Raw genomic sequence first — 21,964 nt, forward strand, 5'->3', positions numbered from 1 at the left:
AGTTCAACCTTGTTATCTACTTTCACAAGTTTCAAGACAAAAAGAGGCAAAAGCAGTCTCAGGCTTATAACTGGCAATCACAACTTTTACTTTTTCATGTTCCACTGACCTTGAGGAAGTATGGTGATTGTGATTTAAAAATCACAGGATCAAAAAATCACAGGGCATTGCAAACATGCCCTTGAAGTTATGTTTTTTCCCTTTTTTCTCTCTCCTTTTGATTGCTAGCTAGGAGAAAGTTCTAGTTGGTTCTCCTATGGTTAAGAAAGTGAAAATCTATGACTTCTACATTCATTTTCACGCCTTCATTGAGAACTTCAATGATTGTTGCATAAACAATGCATGGTACTCAAAATCATAGTTTGAGAACCATGTGACTGGTGACTCAAATCAAGACATGGTCCAGTCCATCCAGTGCCTTGGCCAGGTTTGTTTAGCTTTTGAATTGTGTAATGAAAACAGTAAGAACGAATACATTTTTATACATAAGGGTAAAAATGTTTATGAAAAATTTAAATGGAAATTTTATACTACTATAGATTTAGTATAGTTATAATTGAATAAAGTGGTTTTATTGATTCTATATCTATCTATCTATCTATCTATATATATATTATAAGTTGGTCATATTTGTGAATGACTAAACCAGGACATCATGCATCTAGAATCTGCCAATTAACTACTCTGCATAAGGCATGTTGGGGTGATGTCAAATATTCTCCATGGATTCATAGGAGATGCATAGATGAAGAAACAAGCAAAAGAGGAAGAAGATTTGATGTAAAGACCGAAATTTTTCGCTACCAAAATTTTGTTTATGTTACAAAATATTATGCAAATTCGGCCTAGATCCACATTTTGGATCTAGGACCCATAAAGGGGTAATTAGGTATACATGATATCAACCACGATTTAATAATAATAATAGTAATAAATGAATAAAATTTTAATTTTTTAAAATTAATCCGAGGATCCACAGTTGGATCCATTTGGATCCAACTTGTGGCTCCATATCGTTTGGGGTCGGGTTACGGGTCTCGGGTCCGGACCCGAGCCGCGCCGTGTGTAAACAACTTTTTAAAAGAAAAGGGGCAACCCGATAAGGGTTGCCCGATAAAGCTGTAACCGAAAACAAGAAAGGGGCAGGGGGGGGGGGGGGTTACGCAGGGCGTAACCGACCCCGCGCCTCTCGACAGAGGAGAGGGTTTGGGCCAATAAAGGGGGAGTGGAGAGGGGGTCTTGCCCTCTTCACTCAGTCTCTCTCTCTCTCTTTCTTCCCGTCTCTCTGTCTCTCTCTCTCTTTGTCGAGTTGGGTGCGCATCGGAGAAAAAGGGCACGCCTGGGTGAGGGTTTTTATCGCCGGCAAAGCTCCGGCCATCCGCAACCTTCAAGGGCTCCTCGAACAACCCTCTGTCACGGCAGTGAGTGGAGCAACACCAGCCGTCCCTACCCACGCGATTATAGTTTCCAATCGCCGGAAAACCAGCGAAATAAAGGTATAGTTCTTCTTCGAACCTGGGTTCGATTCCATACTTTGATTTGAGATGAGTTCTTGAGAAATCCCCCTTTTCTTTGATGGTTCTTTGGGCTGGGATTTAAATAAGAAAAAAAGAAAGAAAGAAAGAAAGAAAGATCAGTCATAAATGTTTTTTTTTCTGTTTTGTACAATAGGATTAAACAAGGTCTTGTGAAAGAACTTGTTTTCTCTTGCTGGCTAAACCGACATGTTGAAGATAGGGCTATGACAATTTTTTTTGGAAACTGTGTTCCACTGCATGCTTTAATACGTTTGTGCAATGTTCTTGAGCATGTAATTTACAAAGTTCTGGGGTGTTGCTTCAATTCGGTTCGTCATTCCCTTCTTCTAAAGTCTGTTAAGCCAATAGACAGTCTTCTTATTCATCTTGCTTTTGAGATTTTTATTATTAAATGTCATAGCTATAAATTGAGCATAAATGGGGATATTTAGGTTGAATCATCATATTTCTTTTCTTTCCTTTTGGTTGAAAGGAAAACACTGTGTAAGTCAATAAACCCAATGGATTCTTTTTGGTTGTTGGAAATCTTGGTTTTCTTTTTGGACTTGCATGAAAATGGCTATTTCCAGATTTGGGTATCGTATTCATGACTGAATACATGATTCCAGAAAATTTAGATTTTTATGTTCACTGTCTCCATTCGGATATCATATTCTCAAAGGAGATATCTATGTCTGGAAATTGATAAAAAGGGGCCATGTGATGATCATGATTGGACTGGGTTATCAAGACTTAGAAACCTGTCTTAATTATTTTGAAGTTTCATACTATGATATATCAACTATGAAGGCCGGTGTATTAGGTGCACAAGCATATTTCTGTGTGCAGTATGTAAACAGAACCGGGTGAAGTCCGAAAATGATACAGTATGAGGTTCTGGACACCTAATTTGGGTGGTCACCAACTTTGCCTAAGATTGGTTGATCTGTCGTTGGTCTTAGAACAATAGAGTGAAGAGGGTGTTTCAGAAAATATACATGAATTGAACTCTATATTTTTCAGTCCCATTCATATTTGGTATAACATGTAAACTGGGCATGTTTGTTATTATTAGATCACTGAATTTTTGTTGGTTTTCAAAATTTTATTGAGAGTTTGACTGTTTTCATTAATGTGTTCTAAGTTACCCAATTACCAAAATACTGGATATACTCACTGATATTTCAGGTTGTTCATTGACAGAATCTTGCATGGGTTCATTGGTGTTTTTCGGCCGGCGGTCTATTGATAGAAGTTGAAATTCCTTCACTATACTTTTCACTTTCACATTTACAGAATGTTGCACATCAACCTAATATCCTATAGCTTGAGGGTTATTATTGTTACTCTGTAGCATGTATATTACTGCTTCTGTTAGACAGGTTTATCATATAAATTATGCACAAGCCTTATATGAAGGCTACCTGAAATCGTAGGCCCTGGGTCATGATCAGTCGATCCTTGTGATTTCAAATGTGAATACTTTTCGTGGCACTGGCTCCAGCCATTATGCAAACTGTATTCTTCTTTCCTGTAAATCCATGTAATTTCAATATGATTGGTGGATATGTAGTCGGCTGAATTGAATGGACTGTTTAGTTAGGAAGATGGGGGTCCGAGATAGGTAAGCCCGACCATCTTACCTAGCATATGTCAAAGCTTACACTGCCTGGTAATTTTGTAAATATTGTTTTTGCATTTCACGATACTGGTTGTGAAATCATGAATGTGAGCATGACTCAGTTAATGTTGCTTCTTGAACATGTACGCTTGATTAATATGTGAAATTGCACATGTACACTCACACACTCAAAGAAACCATGGATTGGTTAATACACGTATGTGATGTAGGTAACACACACATAGTGAAAATGCATATGAATGAATAATGACATGCATATGTTTGGGTTTATGATGGCATGAGTGCACATGCTTTTGGCACTTTGGTCTAGTGTTATGAATGAACCACTACTTTGGTTTTATTATGTGGCCTAATTGGACCATCATCGGCCTGGAGAGCCGTGGGTTTGGTTTCCTTTCACATATGTTTTTAAATGCATCACTAAAACCACATAAGATGGTTTGGCACATTACTACACTGTTCTAGTTGATTATACGGGCTGGAGTTCCGTAAGGGTCCCCGCAAGGGAGGATGCGGGTTTTCACTTTACTTTTGCATATGGTGTTGCAAACTTAAAGAATTAACTTTAATAAAAATATAATGAATAAGAACAGTGTAATATACGTTCTGGGATATCTCATCTGGAGTATGAGAATCTTAGATATCCGGTCTTGGGGAGACTATGAGGATACAAAAACTCCGTGTGCTGTAATTTTGTCCCCTGAACCCGATATTGAGGTTCTTTCTCCTGGCCACGGTTTTAGGGAGAGTCCGCCACTTTACCCGGGAGTGGTGTTTGACACAACTGTTGTTTATGGTACCAAGGAAGTGACACTTGTGGGCGTGGGGTGTCCCTTGTGTCCCCGACATTAGATGTGGAGGTCTAATGTTCCGAAGGTGATTCGGTCGAGGGCTAAGTTGTAACCCAGTAATAAAATACAAATTGTGTGTTAAGCTACCCTGGAAATTTACTTGACCTCGGTGATTGTACCCGTTTGGTGTATCCGCGGGCAACAGTAATTAAAAAGAGAAACTTAAAGCTGCGTGCATTTAATAGGGCATGCATATGGAAAGATGAAACTTAAATGAAAGATAACAGAAGAAATCATGCATTGCACATAATCATGCATTTTTCTGTTATGCATTAGATCATGCATGTTTGAATCGTTCTCTATATTATGACATGATTTGGTGGTAGCATATGATTTACTTCTTGAAATCATGCTGCAAGGTTTGGTTATTTAGTTCTTGATATATGGTACTGCTTTACTGTTCGTGACTGGTGAGCATATGTAATTGTTGGTAGGTATGAATATTTGAATGCTGCAAATTTTATATCTGCACTCACTCAAATCATTGCATGAAATCTTATTCATGTTCTTTGTCTCACCTGGTTTCTTTAGAAGTAGCTGTGTTTAGAATTTCGATTCTGACACCCTACTTTGTTGGTTTTTCACAGGATATGGTGAACAGTGAGGTTGAACTGACTACTGGGAGTGGATGAGAGTCATACTTGAGCTTGACAGCTTCAGTAGGGGATAGCGTGGCTCTTTCTTCAATCCTTCTTGTTTTTCAGTTGTTACTTTACTTTCAGTTAAATAAAACATTGTCTCTGAAATTTCTTTTACTCATAAATAAAGAAATTGTTTTGGTTCTTATGGATGATGGTTGCAAGTTCGTTTGTGGTGATTGGGCTATCCAATGGAAATTGGAACTGTGAGGACCCCGGATCTCTGGGAAGGTTTCCGCATTGGAAAAAAAATATTCCGCATTTTTAAAGGGTATAATTTGGGGTCGTTACAGGTTTGATATCAGAGCACACCACAAAGGCTTGCAATTTGATCATCTTTTGAGTATTAAATTTTTATTTTTTGGTATATGAGCCCTGTTCTGAAGCGTCGACAAGCGTGACTCATCCTCTAGAGCAGTCTTCTTCACTGGTATGGCTATTTAATACTTTTACTTAAATTGTGTAAATTCTGTGTGATTGATTGCAATTATAGTTCAATATTCTTTGGTGTGGATTTAAAAGTCTTGGTGTGATTACATGAACGATTATTGTTCGTGATCAACCCTAAGGGGATAGGATCAGTAAGAGTCTAATTTGTAGAAAGGATGTGCGTTGTAGATGTCGCATTATACCCGCAGAGGTGTTTCGTCCTCTACTGCTGCTCCCGCGAACTAGCAGGAACAAAGGGACTTTATGATGGAGGCCATTCACACCTTGACCGAGATTATGACAGCTCAGGCAACTCAAACTGCTCAGGCTCTACAGACTGCACAAGTTATGCAGGCGGCACAGGTTGCTCATGCAGCACAAGCAGCGCAGGCAGCTGCGCGTGATCCTCCTGTCGACGTTGGTTCAAACACGGACGACGTTTCCTTTGAAAGGTTCCTAAAATTGGATCCGCCAACTTTTTCAGGAAAGGCAGACCCAGAGGCAGCGGAGAACTGGGTTGAGGAGATAGAGCAGGCGTTCGACGTCCTATCTGTCCCTGAGGACAAAAAGTCACCTTTTGGCACGTACCGTCTGAAGGGCGATGCGAAGAAGTGGTGGGACACCCTGCGAAGGGTGAAGTTCGCTGATTGAGACGAGATCCTTTGGGAGACGTTCAGGGAGGAGTTTCTGGACGCATACTTTCCTTCTTACGCCGAAGAACAGATACAACGGGAGTTCCTTGATCTGACTCAGGGAACCATGAGTCTGGTAGATTACACTACCAAGTTTCGGAGTCTCGAGAGGTACTGCCCGAACATCTTCAAGAATGAGAAGGCTAGGGCGTCAAAGTATGTGCACGGACTAAAGGATGGGTTACGAACCCGTGTCCTGACAGGTCGGCCTCCTACTTTGGCCGATGCGATTGAGTCAGCCACTTTTTGACCAAGGACTGGGAGAGGTCTAAGAATGTATCACAAAAGGGAGGCACAAATGGAGGGGATGCTTCAGGCGGAAAGAGGAAGGACCCACCTACACGCGGAAAGACTCAGGGTGACAAGAAGCAGCGAACCCATGGGGGGCAACAACAAGGAATGACCCCACCAACATGTCGTAAGTGCGGCAAGAACCATCCACTAGGTTTTTGCCTGTTGTTCAAGGGAATTTGCTATTAGTGCCGACAGCCAGGGCACATTGCTCCTTTTTGTCCGAACAAGCCAGTGGCTCAGGAAGGGCAACAACCACCACCACAGCAGCCACAACAGATACCTCAGCCGCAACAAGGCCAGCGGAGGACTAACGGGAGGGTTTATGCCGTTACGACAACCACCCAGGACGATCAGACTGATTTGGTCTAAGGTATCTTCTTAGTTGCCAATCATTAGGACTCGGGTGATAATTGATTTTGATACTACTCACATTTAGTACGCTTTAATTTCGCGGATGAAATTCTTTTAAGGGGGTAGGGATGTAAAGACCGAAATTTTTCTCTACCAAAATTTTGTTTATGTTACAAAATATTTCAAAATATGCAAATTCGGCCTAGATCCACATTTCGGATCTAGGACCCATAAAGGGGTAATTAGGTATACATGATATCAACCACGATTTAATAATAATAATAGTAATAAATGAATAAAATTTTAATTTTTTAAAATTAATCCGAGGATCCACAGTTGGATCCATTTGGATCCAACTTGTGGATCCATATCATTTGGGGAAGTTTGATGGATTCTCGGGGAAGGAAAATAGAAGAATGAGGCCTAGAATTCCAGAGAAGGCCTTCTATAGGATTGGGAATGAAGAAGCAAGGGAGAAGGGGGAAGGAAAGAACAAGGAAGAGGATTGATGAGGTCGGTTGTGGTGTTGTAAAACACAAAGCTTTATACATGGATTTGCTTGACCGTGCCCTTGTGATGACATTTTGACATTTAGTACTTGGAATTGAAGAGTCAAAATATGATGATGCGGCTATCTTCAACCACACGAACACGAATTTGATATGAATATGATAAGGCATATAAATTTCCATATTAAAGAGATGGGGTTTTAATATTAAGAAGAATTTCCATTTAATGTTTCTAAAATTTCATCTAAATTAAATAAGTGTTGTCCCATGAACTATAGTTTGGTGAGGAATTAACTCTGTAATCTATCCAGGCCATTCCCATTCACGGTTGATATCACGTTCGCCTGTATACAACTCAGGTTTGGGTCGACGAGCTGTTTTGTTCAATTGTTGTTATTGAACCCCAACTGTCGAATAACCAACTTTTTTGTGTAGTTTGAGAAAATGTTTCCTTGCACAAACAAACAAGCAAAATTTTCCTCTTTAGTTTCCAGCCCCATTTTCTCATGCTACACAAACAAGCAAAAACTTTTCTTTTGGAAAACTTCTCACATCAAAACTTTTTTCATAGTCAAACTTTCTTTTCCTATGAGAGTTTTTTGTTGCTTCCAAACGTGCCCTAAAGACAAAACATTAATAAAAACAAAATACAAAATGTAAAATAGAAAAGACAAAAAAGGCACCTGCAGTTTGTAATAGACTGTGTCTATTACAACATGATAAAAAGATTGTTGTGCCTCTACTGGGCAAACTATTAAATGAGTGAAATAACCAAAATACCCCTATTGGGTAGATTAGTTTACATATACAAAAATATATATATTTAACATGCCCCTCAAACTAATGGTGATACACCGAAAGTTTGCTAAGAAGAAACATAAACCGAGGTGCGAGAAGGGCTTTGGTGAAGAAATCTGCCAACTGACATTCAGAAGTCTCATAGAGTAGCTCAATAGTTATACGCAGATATTCTTCTCTCATGTAGTGACAATTCATCTCTATATGCTTGGTACGCTCGTGGAATGTGTGATTGTTAGCAATATAAATAGAACTCTTGTTGTCGCAGTACATCTTTGTAGGTCCAAAAATGATTAATCACATATCTTTGAGAAAGCTCTTTAACCAGATGATCTCCATGTTGGTGACAACCATTGCTCTATATTCAGCTTCATTAGACGATAGGGAGATCTTCTGTTGCTTTTTGCACCTTCATGAAATGAGAGAATGTCCTAAAAACACACAAAAACCAGTAGTTGCGATTTTGTCATTAGGGTTACCACCCCAATCAACATTAGTATAAGCAGTTAAATTTAAGGAGCAGGTAGAAGATAGAAATAACACTTTAGTTATAGAACTCTTGATATATCTAACAATACTAAGAACAACACTCATATGTTGTAATAACCACGATTGTTTTTTTAAAACTTAAGTGATTTGGGCCTGGGATCCAAGTCGCGGATCCGGGACCCATAAAGGGGTCTTTATATATATATTTATTTCGTAAAACATATATGTACTTACATAAGTGCAAAATTTTTAATTAGGCGAATTTTTCAAGAGATAACTACGTATATAATGTATATATGGGCTTGGGATCCACATTTCGGATCCAATACCCAGATAGGATCCATATGGATATAGGTAAAATACCCTATATATTCGTATACATGATTAAATATATATAAAAATATATATTATATGAGTATTTTTAGGGGATCCACGATTGGATCCATTTGGATCCAATCCGTGGATCCATACCAAGTGGGAGGCAAGGGTCCGGTCGGGTTTGGATCCCGAGCCGCAGGTCGCAGACCCGGACCCGGCCCTCTAGTTAAAAAAAAAAAATTTAATTTAAAAGCAAGAAAACTCTTGGACCCGGGTCGGACCCGACCCAGATCCATAACCCGATAGGGTTTTTAAAACCCTATATCGGGCTGCAGGGTTTTAAAAAAGGGGGAAAAGCAAGAATCGTGCTAGGCACGATTCTTGCTATTTCCAGAAAGGAAGGAAGGGGGGGGGGGGTCGGCTGGCGTAACCGATCCCCACCCATCTCGGCATGGAGGGGGGGGGTCGGCAATAAAAAGGGAGGTGGAAGAGGGGGTCTCACCCTCTTCCCTCATCTTTCTCTTTCTCCCTTCCCTCGTTTCTCTCTCTCTCTCGTCGGCAAGGAGGTGCCGCCAGTTTCATCTCCGGTGGAAGCACTCTCCTCGCAACATCCGCAGCCACGCCGGTGACTTCCGTGCTTTCCCGATCGTGCCTTCACGGCGGTAGGAGCAGCGAGAGCAATCAGACCGCCTCCTCATAGTAGCAGCCCAAACGTTGGATTTTAGAGGTACGGGTTTTTCCTTTCGGTTAAGTGACGAAAACGAACATGGGTTCCATTTCCATGTAAGTATTTTGGTGTAAAAGCATAGGGATGAGTAAATCTAGACATTTACTCTAAGATCCATGGATGAAATCCATGTATTTCCATCCTCTTGAAGGTTGCTGTGTAATAAATTAGATATAAATGTAATCTTTTGAAAAAAAAAACAGAGTTAACAAAATTTTTTCATGCTTAGGGCCCAGGCACTCAGTCGGCTGGGCTGAGTACCTGACCCAGCCCACTGGGTCGGCTGGGTGGGTCTGGCTGTGTGCTAGACCCAGTTTTGACTGGGCCACTTGTTCGAAATTTTTGAGATACATGTGGTGTGTTTCCTAGATTCCAGATTTCATAAACTGTTTGTATTTCAATGCATGTCAAGAATGTGATCTTCTCATAACTTAACTAGGCATCATGTGCGCCAACTGTATATCATCGTAAGTCTTGGTGACAAGTTTGTTTCTGCCATACATAGTACTGGGGTTTTTGTAAGGCTTGGGTTCACGGTGGTATTTTAGATTTTATGAGCCTAGCAACAAAGATTTTCTGTGTAGATCATTTCTACTCCAAACAGAATTCTATTACATAGAAAATATAAGTTATTAGGTGTTTGTTCTTGATTATTTTGGGTTTTCAGAAATATCATGTTCAAGGACACTTGAATTATGTTGCTTTGTTTGTTTAAGCATGAATCATGGATGAAACTTTGGTTTTGCTTGTGTTCTTGTTCTAAGCATATGAATAATACTCATGCAGAAAGCATACCCATCTAGGAAAGAAATCAAAACTTTAGGTTCATGCATGCAGAATATGCATACTATGTGAGGTTGCAGCGTGTTTCAACTTCTAGTATTTCGCATAAGTTCATAAACATGCGCTGACCTGCTGATAACAGGCCCCAACTCTTCTTTTGTGCTATTACTGTTAAACCAGAATTTTCTTTTTGAGTTTTTCTTTTTGTTATATTAGAACATGTACTGGTGCAGGTTTGGGTCAATTCATCCTTTTAGGACCCCTAGGAAATTTTAATGTCAAGGGGCATACCTTGTGTTTCTGTATGCTAACGGATCAGTTATAGGCTGGCACAACAGCCCGGTATGTAGTGTAGATGGGGCCTGCCAGGGGTCGGTTGGCAAGGTCATCCTGATCCCAGCAAGTGGGCTCGGCAGGGCTGTTTTCTGTTTTTAATATATATATATATATAAATATAAATATATATATAAATATATATATATATATATATATATATATATATATATATATATATATATATATATATATATATATATATATATATATATAAACCGTAAATGCTTCTAAAATGCGGTGCATATCTGCTATTTGCATAGGCAGGCATTAATAGTTTTCTCTAAAGAAATTGTTGGAAGAATACAAAGAAAAAAAACTTGTTAGGTTTAGAAAATGCTTTTGACATTACTGATTTAAATTCTCCTATATTGATTTTTTTTAGCCACACCTGTTTATAAGCTATGTCACACGGACTCGGCTAAAGGGTTGCCGCACCCGCGTCGACACGCACGGACTCGGGTGCGGACTCGGGTGCGGCTTTGGACTCGGCCCGGACTCGGTCAACTCCGAGTCGGACTCGGTCAACGAGTCCGGGCCGAGTCCGACCACATTTTGGACTCGGTCAACTTTGACCGAGTCCAAAATTGTCCAGTTCGAGTTTTAAATTTTGTTTTGGATCCGGGTCGGGTCGGGTCCAAACCCGACCCAGATCCAAATTTTTTTTGGCAGCCGAACCATAAAAGGGGTTTATCGACAGGGAGAGGGGCTTACCCTCTCGATTTTGCCTCTCCCCCTCAGCCCCTGCAGCTTTCTCCTGCAACCACGCCGGCGATCCGAACTCCGGCGACAGGCAGCCACCGTCTCCCCCTTCGTCAGGTATGTCGACCCTGCTCGTAGCCTCCCTCCCTGCACCCTCTGCTCGCAGAGGAGGGGCTCGGCCCCCCTCCCTGCACCCTCTGCTCGCAGGGGAGGGGCTCGGCCCCCCTCCCTGCACCCTCTGCTCGCAGGGGAGGGGCTCGTCCCCTCCCTGCACCCTCTGCTCGCAGGGGAGGGGCTCGGCCCCTCCCTGCACCCTCTGCTGGCAGAGGAGGGGCTCGGCCCCCCTCCCTGCAACCTTTGCACGCAGAAGAGGGGCTCGGCCCCCCTTCCTGCACCCTCTGCTCGCAGGGGAGGGGCTCGGCCCCTCCCTGCACCCTCTGCTGGCAGAGGAGGGGCTCGGCCCCCCTCCCTGCACCCTTTGCACGCAGAAGAGGGGCTCGGCCCCCTTCCTGCACCCTCTGCTCGCAGGGGAGGGGCTCGGCCCCTCCCTGCACCCTCTGCTGGCAGAGGAGGGGCTCGGCCCCCCTCCCTGCACCCTTTGCACGCAGAAGCGGGGCTCGGCCCCCCTCCCTGCACCCTTTGCACGCAGAAGAGGGGCTCGGCCCCCCTTCCTGCACCCTCTGCTCGCAGGGGAGGGGCTCGTCCCCTCCTTGCACCCTCTGCTGGCAGAGGAGGGGCTCGGCCCCTCCCTGCACCCTCTGCTCGCAGAGGAGGGGCTCGACCCCCCTCCCTGCACCCTCTGCTCGCAGAGGAGGGGCTCGCCCCCCCTCCCTGCACCCTCTGCTCGCAGGGGAGGGGCTCGGCCCCTCCCTGCACCCTCTGCTGGCAGAGGAGGGGCTCGGCCCCCCTCCCTGCACCCTTTGCACGCAGAAGAGGGGCTCGGCCCCCCTCCCTGCACCCTTTGCACGCAGAAGAGGGGCTCGGCCCCCCTTCCTGCACCCTCTGCTCGCAGGGGAGGGGCTCGGCCCCTCCTTGCACCCTCTGCTCGCAGAGGAGGGGCTCGGCCCCCCTCCCTGCACCCTCGGTTCGCAGGGGAGGGGCTCGGCCCCCCTCCCTGCACCCTCTGCTCGCAGGGGAGGGGCTCGGCCCCTCCCTGCACCCTCTGCTCACAGAGGAGGGGCTCGGCCCCCCTCCCTGCACCCTCTGCTCGCAGAAGAGGGGCTCGGCCCCTCCAATATTCCCTGTTTTATTAACTTTATTTTATTTACTTATTTAATTATTTTCTTTTCAGTTTTCACTTTTCAGATATAATGGCGAGTTCTAGCGGTAGTGTCAATACATTTGGTTCAAGTTCTAACCCTGAATTAGATGTTTCTCAACCACTTTGGAGGCTTGTGACAAAAGGGATAAAAGCTAGTAGTGGTGGTGGTGGGAATGTGCAGTTTCATTGTAATCTATGTAAGACTGTTTTCACAGGTTCTTATACGCGTGTGAAAGCACATCTTTTGCATATTCGTGGTCAAGGAATTAGGGCATGTTCTGGGGTTGACAAAGACATGTTAAAGCAATTAAAAAAAGAACAAGAGGAAGTTGAAAAGAAGAAAATTGCAGAGATGAAAAGCGATTCGATTAATTTGTCTTTTCCTACTGCTAGTGATACACAAGAAGAGCTTTTAAAGAAAAGAAAGATGGAAAGCAATAAAACAATACAAGCGTCATTCAAAAACATGGCAAGAGCAGAAATTGATAAAAAGATTGGTCGATTCTTTTACTCAAGCTCAATTCCTTTTAATGTAGCTAGAAGTCCATACTGGAAAGATATGATTACATCTTTGGCTAATTGCAATTTGAGTGGTTATGTGCCTCCTAGTTCAGAAAAACTAAGAACAGTCATTCTTGCAGAGGAAAAAAATAGAATTGAAGACTTGCTAGAGACCCAAAAATTTGCATGGAAACGACATGGAGTGTCGATTGTTTCTGATGGGTGGACTGATATACAAAGGCGACCACTGATAAACTTCATTGCTTACTCACTAAATGGGCCAATCTTTTTGAAGACTGTTGATGCATCTGGAGAGTATAAAGATGCTGAATATTTAAAGAGATTATTTGTTGAAGTGATAAAAGAAGTGGGTGAAGAAAGTGTGGTGCAAATCATTACTGACAATGCTCCAGTTTGCAGTCGTGCAGGAATGAATTTGGCAAGTGAAGATACATATTCACATATTTTTTGGACTCCTTGTGCAGCACACAGTTTAAATTTGGCACTTAAGAGTATATGCAATCCATCAAAAGATGATGCACATGCACATGAAATGTGCTTATGGATTGAGGAAATAGAGCATGATGTTCGAAATATTAGAAATTTTGTTGTAAACCATCATCATGCCCTTTCTATATTTAATAGGCATTCTGATCTCAAGTTACTGAAAGTTGCTGAAACTCGTTTTGCTTCTCTAATTGTTATGATAAAAAGAATTAAGCAACTCAAGAATGCATTGATGATGATGGTGGCTGATCAAGATTGGGATTTTTACCGTACTGAAGATGATGTCAAGGCTCAAGCTATCAAAAAATGCATCTGTGAAGATTTTTGGTGGGATAAAATTACATATTTTGTTGAATTTACAGAGCCTATTTGGGAAATGCTGAGAGAAGTTGACAGAGATGTACCTATGCTTCATAGAATTTATGAAATGTGGGACAATATGATTGAAAAAGTTCAAAGTATCATTTTTAAACATGAGAAGAAAGATATTGCACTTGATGATTCAGAATTTTACAATCATGTACATTCAGTTTTAGTGAGAAGATGGGATAAAAGCAATACACCTTTGCATTGCATGGCACACTCTCTCAATCCAAAATACTATGCAAAAAAATGGTTGACAGCACGTGTTGGTCGTGTTTCTCCAAATGAAGATCTTGAGATATCAAGAAATAGAATGATATATTTGGGAAGAGTTTTTAATGATCCTCACATGTTTAAGGTTGTAAATAGTGAGTTTGGCAAGTTTTCTACTGGAAGATTTGATTCTTTAGCCGCACTTGTGGCAAGGGACGAGGAAGATCCCCTTAATTGGTGGGCAACATATGGATCAGAGACACCAAATCTGCAACGTCTTGCAATGAAGTTGTTATCTCAACCTGCTACATCATCTTGTTGTGAAAGAAATTGGAGTACATATGCTCAAATTCACAACATTAAAAGAAACAAACTCACTAGTAAAAGAGCAGAGGATTTGGTATATGTTCACTCAAATCTACGATTAATTTCTCGCCGCACCAAAGAAGAGTATAAGTGCTTTTTTTTCTTTGTATTCAAAGTTTGTATTTAAATATTTCATATTTGTATTCAAAGTTTTAAGTTAGATACTAATATAGTGATTTTTTGATGCAGTTGTGGACCATCCAAGAATTGGGATGTAAATCCAGAAGATTTTGACTTGGAGGGAGAACATAATTTACATACTCTCAACATGGACTACATCGATCCTGTTCTTCCTTCTAATTCAGACGATGAGGCAGATTTATGATAAGTTTTGTTGTTTATCACACTCACAAGCTTCTTTATGTGTTATATTTTGGTAAGTTTGTGTTGTTAAGAATTGCTTTTTTTTTGCTTTAAAATTTACAATCTTTATGTGTTAATTTATTGTTATATATATATAATTATAATATTTAAAATATATATATTTATAATATATATTTTTTAATATATATATATAGCCGAGTCCCCGTGTCCAAATTTTTTGGAATTGCGCCGCACCCGTGTCGCACCCGCACCCGCACCCGCACCCGCACCCGCACCTATGTGACATAGTTTATAAGGTGATAAAACACATGGTCATGCAAAGCTTATTAGGTATACCCTACGTAATTAGTTGAACAAAAACGTTTATGGGTGCTGCCATGATTTAGTTAGTTATGTAACTGTTGTCTGTTTGCCATGGTATAAGCTGTTTCTAATGTTTTAACTGAATGTTTCATGTTAAGTTAAAGTTTTGAGATAAGATTGTTTTTTTTTTATGCATGAGTTTGCATGGAATTAATGTGATTATATGTAGAACATTGCATGAGTGTTCACGTAATTGAAAGCGTGCATATGACATGAATAGATGCATAAAATGAAATCATGTATGACATGAATACCTGTATTGAGAAAAAGCTTGCATTTAATGTGGGTGTGTGAATGTATGCTTATGCTTATGGAATTATTGTTTCATGCACAATTTGCCTATACGAATGCGCATTGGAAAGCATGGGATCATCAGGGGCTGGGTGAGCCTCGAGAACCAGTCGTTCTCTGATTTAGTTATTTTGATGCATTACAACAAATCAAATGTGATATTAATGTTTTACCGCACTGTTCTATGTTGTCATGGGCTGTGGTTCCGTGAAAAACTTAGCATGCTGATGTGCAAGCTTATGTTATTAATTCTGCATGTAAATTTGCAAAAGTAAAAGAAGTGAATTAATAACCAAATAAAAGAAAGTAAAGAACAGTGTAATTCACTTTCTCCTTGATGTCCCTGTTTTAGCGTGAGAATCTTGGATATTGCGGTTTAGGGGAAACCGTGAGGATACAAAAACTCCGTGTGCGTGTTGTTGCCCCTGAACCCGATATTGAGGTTCTTCTCCTGACCACGGTTTTAGGGAGAATCCGCCACTTTACCCGGGAGTGGTGTGTTAGTCACAGTTGTGAGTTTGTTTTGGTATACCAAGAAAGTGGCGCCAGTGGATGCTGTTTTCCCTGGTGTCCCCGACTTTGGATGCTGTTTTCCAAGGTTCCGATAGATGGTGCTGTTTCTTGATATCGGTCGAGGGCTAAGTGTGGAACCCGGTAATAAAATACAAATTGTGTGTTAAGCTACCCCGGGAACCCTACTTGACCTCGGGGATTGTACCCGTTTGGTGTATCCGCGAGCAATGATAAATTAAAAAGAGGAATTTAAAGATTGTGTGCATTTAATAGGACATGCATATGGAAAGAGGGGGAGCTTAAATGAAAGATAATAAGGGTTCATGCATCACACATAAATCATACATATTCTTGCTATGCATTAGTTCATGCATGTTTACCTGTTCACTTGGTTATTATATGTTGATCTCTGTTGCATTTAATTTCCTTATTGTTTAAGTTGTGATCAATGTTAATTACTTCGTGTTCCCTTATGTTCAATTCTGCATGAATGGTTAATTGTCTTATGAATTGATTATAACCGTATTCCTCAAAATATTACATGGATCTTATTTATGCTCTTTTTCTTATTTGACTCATTAGGGAAACCTGTACGCATAATTCTTCGGATTTCTGACCCTCTCATTTTATTGGTTTTTTCCAGACGAAGGTGATCAGTGAAATCGACTCGCTTCTGAGGGGATACGAGGGTCACGTTTACTTCAGACGACTTCACTTATGGACAAAGTGGCTCTACTTGTGTTTTCTTTTAGTTCTTCTTATTTCCTGCAATTTGTTATTTCACTTTTGACATTGCGTATGACTCTTATTGATTCATTAATAAAAGAGTTCAGTTGGTGGGTTACGAATGATAAATGTAAGTTGGTTTGTGGTGTGTGGTTATCCAACTGAAATTGGAATTGTAGGGACCCTAGGTCCTTGAGAAGTTTTCCGCAACTCTTAGAAAAAAAAAATTTCCGCATTTTTCAAAGGTATGAGTTGGGGTCGTTACATATGTACTATTGTAGGAGCATGCTGAAACTAGCTTATAGAATGAACCACATGAGCAATATCTGGTATAGTAATTGATAAGTATGTAAAGAAACCAATTAATTGTCAATCAAGAGTGTGAAAATATCTCAAGAGAGATAAGGTGCTAAATACGCACAACCACCACAAAGGGAAAGGTGCACAAAAACACTTAGAACAATGTACACAAAGGTATAAAAGAGAACTCGAATGCAAAAATATAAAGAGCTTTATTGAATAAATTGGAGAACAATGCTCCAAGCAATGGACTACATTTATAATGTGGGTTCAGCCCTTTATATAGAAGAAGGGAAGCCTTGGAGGGGCTCCCACTAGTCGTTGGAGCCCCTCCAACGGTTAAAAATCTAACCTTCCAACGACTAGTGTTGGACCCCCCTCCAAGGTTGACTTAGTCAATATAATAAAAAGAAAAAAAGAAAAGAGAAAAAGAAAAACAAGAAAAAGAAAGAAAAGAAAAAAGAAAGAGAAAATAAATTACAAACATATTTACAAATGTAAATATGCGTAAAATAGAGCAAAAGACAAAAATACCCCTCAGGGCTACATAAAGGAAAAATATATATATTTTATATATATATATATAACAATAGATACATATATGTATATGTATCTCTCGTTATATACATATAAAAATATATGTACATAGGAGATATATTTTAACACCCTCCCTCAAACTTAGGGCGAAATGACCGAGAGTTTGCCAAGAAGAAAGTTGAATCTGGGAGAGCATAAAGCCTTGGTGAAGAAGTTTGCCAACGGATATTCGGAGGTCACGTATGGAAGATCTATAATTCTTTGCAAGTATGCTTCTCTAACGTAGTGGCGGTCCATCTCGATATGTTTTTTGCGTTCATGAAATGTGTGATTTTTGGCAATGCAGATTGCACTCTTATTATCACAACATAACTTAGTGGGTCCTTGAACCTGAATCCCCATCTCCTGTAACAGTTGATGAATCCACACAATTTTCATTATTGTGGAAGCCATGGCTCGATATTCTGCTTCTATGAATGACAAAGACACATTCTGCTGTTTCTTGCATCTCCATGAGATTAGGGATTCACCTAAAAAAATATAAATGCCTGTAGTTGAGTGACGATTATTTGGGTCACCTCCCCAATCAGAGTCAGTATATGCAATCAAATTTAATTCAGAAGATGAGGAAAGAAAAACTCCCTTGTTGATAATTCCCCTTATGTATCTGACAACTCGGAGAACAACCCCCATATGAACAGATGTAGGAGCATGTTGGAACTGGCTTGCAGTGTGCACGACATGTGAGATGTCTGGCCTTGTGATGCTAAGATACATTAGAGACCCCACAAGTTACCAGTAGGGAGTAGGTTCTTTCAAGAGAATCCCATCATCGATTTTCATCTTTGATCCCACAACTTCAGGAGTTTCACAAGTTTTATCATCTGTTATGCCAGATCTGTTAAGAATCTCACATGCAAGTTTAGTTTGAGACAAAAACTAGCCTCTATGAGAGTAGGCTACCTTAATACCAAGAAAATAAGTTAGATACCCCAAATCTGACATTTCAAACCTTTCTTTCAAAGTGTTTTTAATACCTTTGATGCTTTTTGTGTCACTACCTGTTATCAACATATCATCAACATATAGCAGTAAAATCACAATACCTGCATCAAACTTTTTAACAAACAAAGCAGTGTCAGTGTAGCATGAAACAAAATCATTTTGAACCATTATTTCATTAAATTGATCATACCAAGCCTTACGAGCTTGTTTTAAACCATAGAGAGCCTTTTGTAAACAAAGGACCTTTCCCTTTGGAACATCCAAGCCAGGAGGAGCATCCATATATACTTCTTCATTAAGGTCCCCGTTTAAAAAAACATTTTTGACATCCATTTGATAAATGTTTCAGTTTTTAATAGAGGCAATGGTGATCAAACACCTAATAGTGACCATTCGTGCAACAGGGGCAAGGGTTTCTTCGTAATCAATCTCGTATTCTTGACTATATCCTTTAGCGACAAGGCGAGCTTTATATCTCTCAAGAGTGCTATCACTCTTGGTTTTGACTTTATAAACCCATCTACATCCTATTGATTTCTTTCCTTTTGGGAGATCTTGAAAAACCCAAGTTTTTGCTTTGTTTAGAGATCTAAGCTCGTTGTCTATGGCATCCCTCCACTCTATTCTTTCCTTAGCTTCTCCTAAATTTCTAGGTTCTTGGTAGGAGTGAATGGCACTAAGACATGCCCTATACTTTGGAGAAAAAGACTCATAAGAAATAAATTTAGAAGGGTTTTTCCTAGATCTTTCGGTTCTTTGAGATTGATTAGAAAATTCACTAGGATCACTATATTTTTCTATTGCACTTCTAAAGGTACTTTTATCTCTATGTGCATAGGTGATTGGTTCATTTATCATTTCTTCTTCATGGTGGACGGGTTGTGGAGTACTTTCACTTCTATCCTTCATTTACTTCATCATCACTAAAAAAAATCTTCATTTTTAGATAATAGTTCAAATAAAAAATAGTCAACATTATCTTCATGAGTTTTGTGTTCTTCAAAGCCACTTATGTTTTCCAAAAAGGTCACGTTTCTTGAAACATACAGTTTGTCATTTTTAATATCATAACACCTAAATCCTTTTTGTGTTTCCGAATATCCTAAAAAAACACAAGGAATAGCTTTAGGAGATAATTTATCATTTTTGTCGGTGAGGACAAAACATTTACAACAAAAAATTCTTAGTCTATTGTAGTCAGGTTCCTTTTTATATAAGGTTTCAAAAGGGGTTATTTAGTTCAAATTTTTGGATGGAAGTCGATTTATGAGGTAAATCGAAGCAAGAGCCGCTTCGGCCCAAAATCTTTTTGGATTTTTTTAAGAAATGAGTAAGGTTCTTATAGTTTTTATTATATGTCTATGTTTTCGTTCGTCTAATCCATTTTGTTGCGGAGTTTTAAGACAAGACCTTTGATGAATAATTCCATTATTTTCAATATAACTTTTAAAATCATTTGAGAGATATTCTCCCCCGGAATCGGTTCTAAAAATTTGTAATTTACTATTAAATTGGTTTTGTATCATCATATGGAAAACCTTAAAGGTAGCGAACACCTCATGTTTATGCTTGAGAAAGTAGATCCAACTATATCTTGAAAAATCAACATAGATAACATAATATGAAAACCCTCCCTTAGACACAACGGGTACCAATCCCTATACATCCGAATGCATAATTTCAAAAGGCTTAGTTGAAAAAATAGTTCTTTGACCAAAAGGTAAGCTTCTCATTTTACCAAGAATACAATCATTACAATTGAAGTTGTCTTTACATAAAGTTTTGGTAAAATGCAAATAAGAAAGCTTGACAATATTTGGATGCCCAATGCGTTTATGCCAAACATTTATATCCTTATGTTGGGCAACATTACAAAAATAGTGTTTTGGAACTTGAAGAAATTCCATAAAGTCTAGATCTCTCTTCCTAGCGCCTTCCCCAATCAACTTCCCGGACCGACGATCCTATATCCAACATTTATTTGATGAGAATTTGATCACACCCATGATCCGATAGTTGAGGGACGGAAAGCAAATTTAAATTTAGTTTTGGAATAAATCTAACTTTAAGAACAAAAAAACCTTGACTTTTAAAATCTCCAATTCCATTTATTTCCAGACAAGCCCCATCCGCCGTAGAGACAAAAGAGTGTGACAATTTTTTTTAGTATTTAGAAAGGGCAAAACATTTGGAGTCATATGGAAGGATGCGCCCGAGTCTAAGAGCCAAAAAATCTTACCGGGAGGAGAGATGGTGGACATGGCAGCTCCGGAAACGGATCCCTTGAGGAGAGGTTGAAGAGCTTCCATTATTTGATTTAGAGACAATGTAGCATTGTTGGAAGTTGATGGTCCCTCCTTGAATTGTTGGAAAGTTGTAGACATAGCCATCATCTTTTTCCATTTAGGACAAACCAGTTTAATATGACCCGGTTCTTTGCAAAAGTGACATACGATTTTGTTATAATCTCTTCTTCCATATTGTCCACCATTTTCTCTTCCTCAATTTTTGTTGAAGTGAGGGGGTTTATATGTTTTGACATTATTCCACGGTCTAGAGACGACATCTGCACCCTCATCTTCATCTTTAGAGGGAGCGGACAACACATTTTGATTGGTTTTATTCATCCTCAATCTAGTTTCTTCTCCACTTAGCTTGGTAAGAACATCTTCCAACGGAAGAGAACAGAAAGAAGACAAGAGAGAGGACCTAGCGTGCTCGAATTTGGGTCTAAGCCCGTTTAAAAAGTTGAAGAAGTGATTTTCTTCAAGTTGTTTGGTCCTTAATTCAATAGCCTCTCCACTCCATTTAGGTTCTTGAAGAGCAAGTTCATCCCAAATGGCAGATAGCTCGGCAAAATATTCTCTAATGGACATTTCCCCTTGTTGAAGGGTTAATGCCTTCTTTTGGAGGTAATATTTATGAGACAAATCTCTCGAAGTATAATTCTTTCGAGATATTTCCATACTTGAAAGGCTTTCTTGAACTTCAAAATATTGGCATTTATTTTCGTTTCAACGGAAGAAAAGAACCATGAGAGAATTTTATAATTTTTCATCTCCCATTCTTTATGTCTTTTGTTATAATCTTCAAAAGTTTTTTCTCTTTCTTCGCCATCAAGAACCTTTATTTCACCCTTATCAATAATTGTGATCTTAGGTTCGGGTTCGGGAATGGTTCCTTTAACATATCCCCAAAGGCCTTTCCCTTAATGTGAGCCTCCATATTGCCCGCCCACACATGGTAGTTGAAACCATTTAATTTGAAACCAAGAGAGAAATGAAACTCTTTCTCACCCATTAAAGAGAGAAGAAGGTAGAATAAATACGTACCACAAAGGGTGCTTGAGTTTTCCTTGTTGCAAGAATCTTCCAAAATATTAATGGAAGAGAAGTCCCTACTTTAAATGCGAGAAAGTCGAAGGCACGCTTTTCGAGGCACTCGAAAAGAACAAAGAATCACATGATCTTTAATCTCCAACCTCGCTCTGATACCATGTGAAAATATCTCAAGAGAGATAAGGTGCTAAATATGTACAACCACCACAAAGGGAAAGGTGCATAAAGGCACAAGAACACTTAGAACAATATACACAAAGGTACAAAAGAGAACTCGAATGCA

General features: G+C 39.9%; 1 protein-coding gene across 2 annotated transcripts in view; it reads left to right on the plus strand.

Moving 5' to 3' along the window:
* Positions 1-21,964, plus strand: part of BRIZ2 (zinc finger (C3HC4-type RING finger) family protein) — a 161,544-nt gene that overhangs the window by 16,343 nt on the left and 123,237 nt on the right. The window lies entirely within an intron of this gene.

This window comes from Nuphar pumila, chromosome 1 (genome assembly GCF_984573655.1).
Source record: "Nuphar pumila chromosome 1, dmNupPumi1.hap1.1, whole genome shotgun sequence".
NCBI lineage: Eukaryota > Viridiplantae > Streptophyta > Magnoliopsida > Nymphaeales > Nymphaeaceae > Nuphar > Nuphar pumila.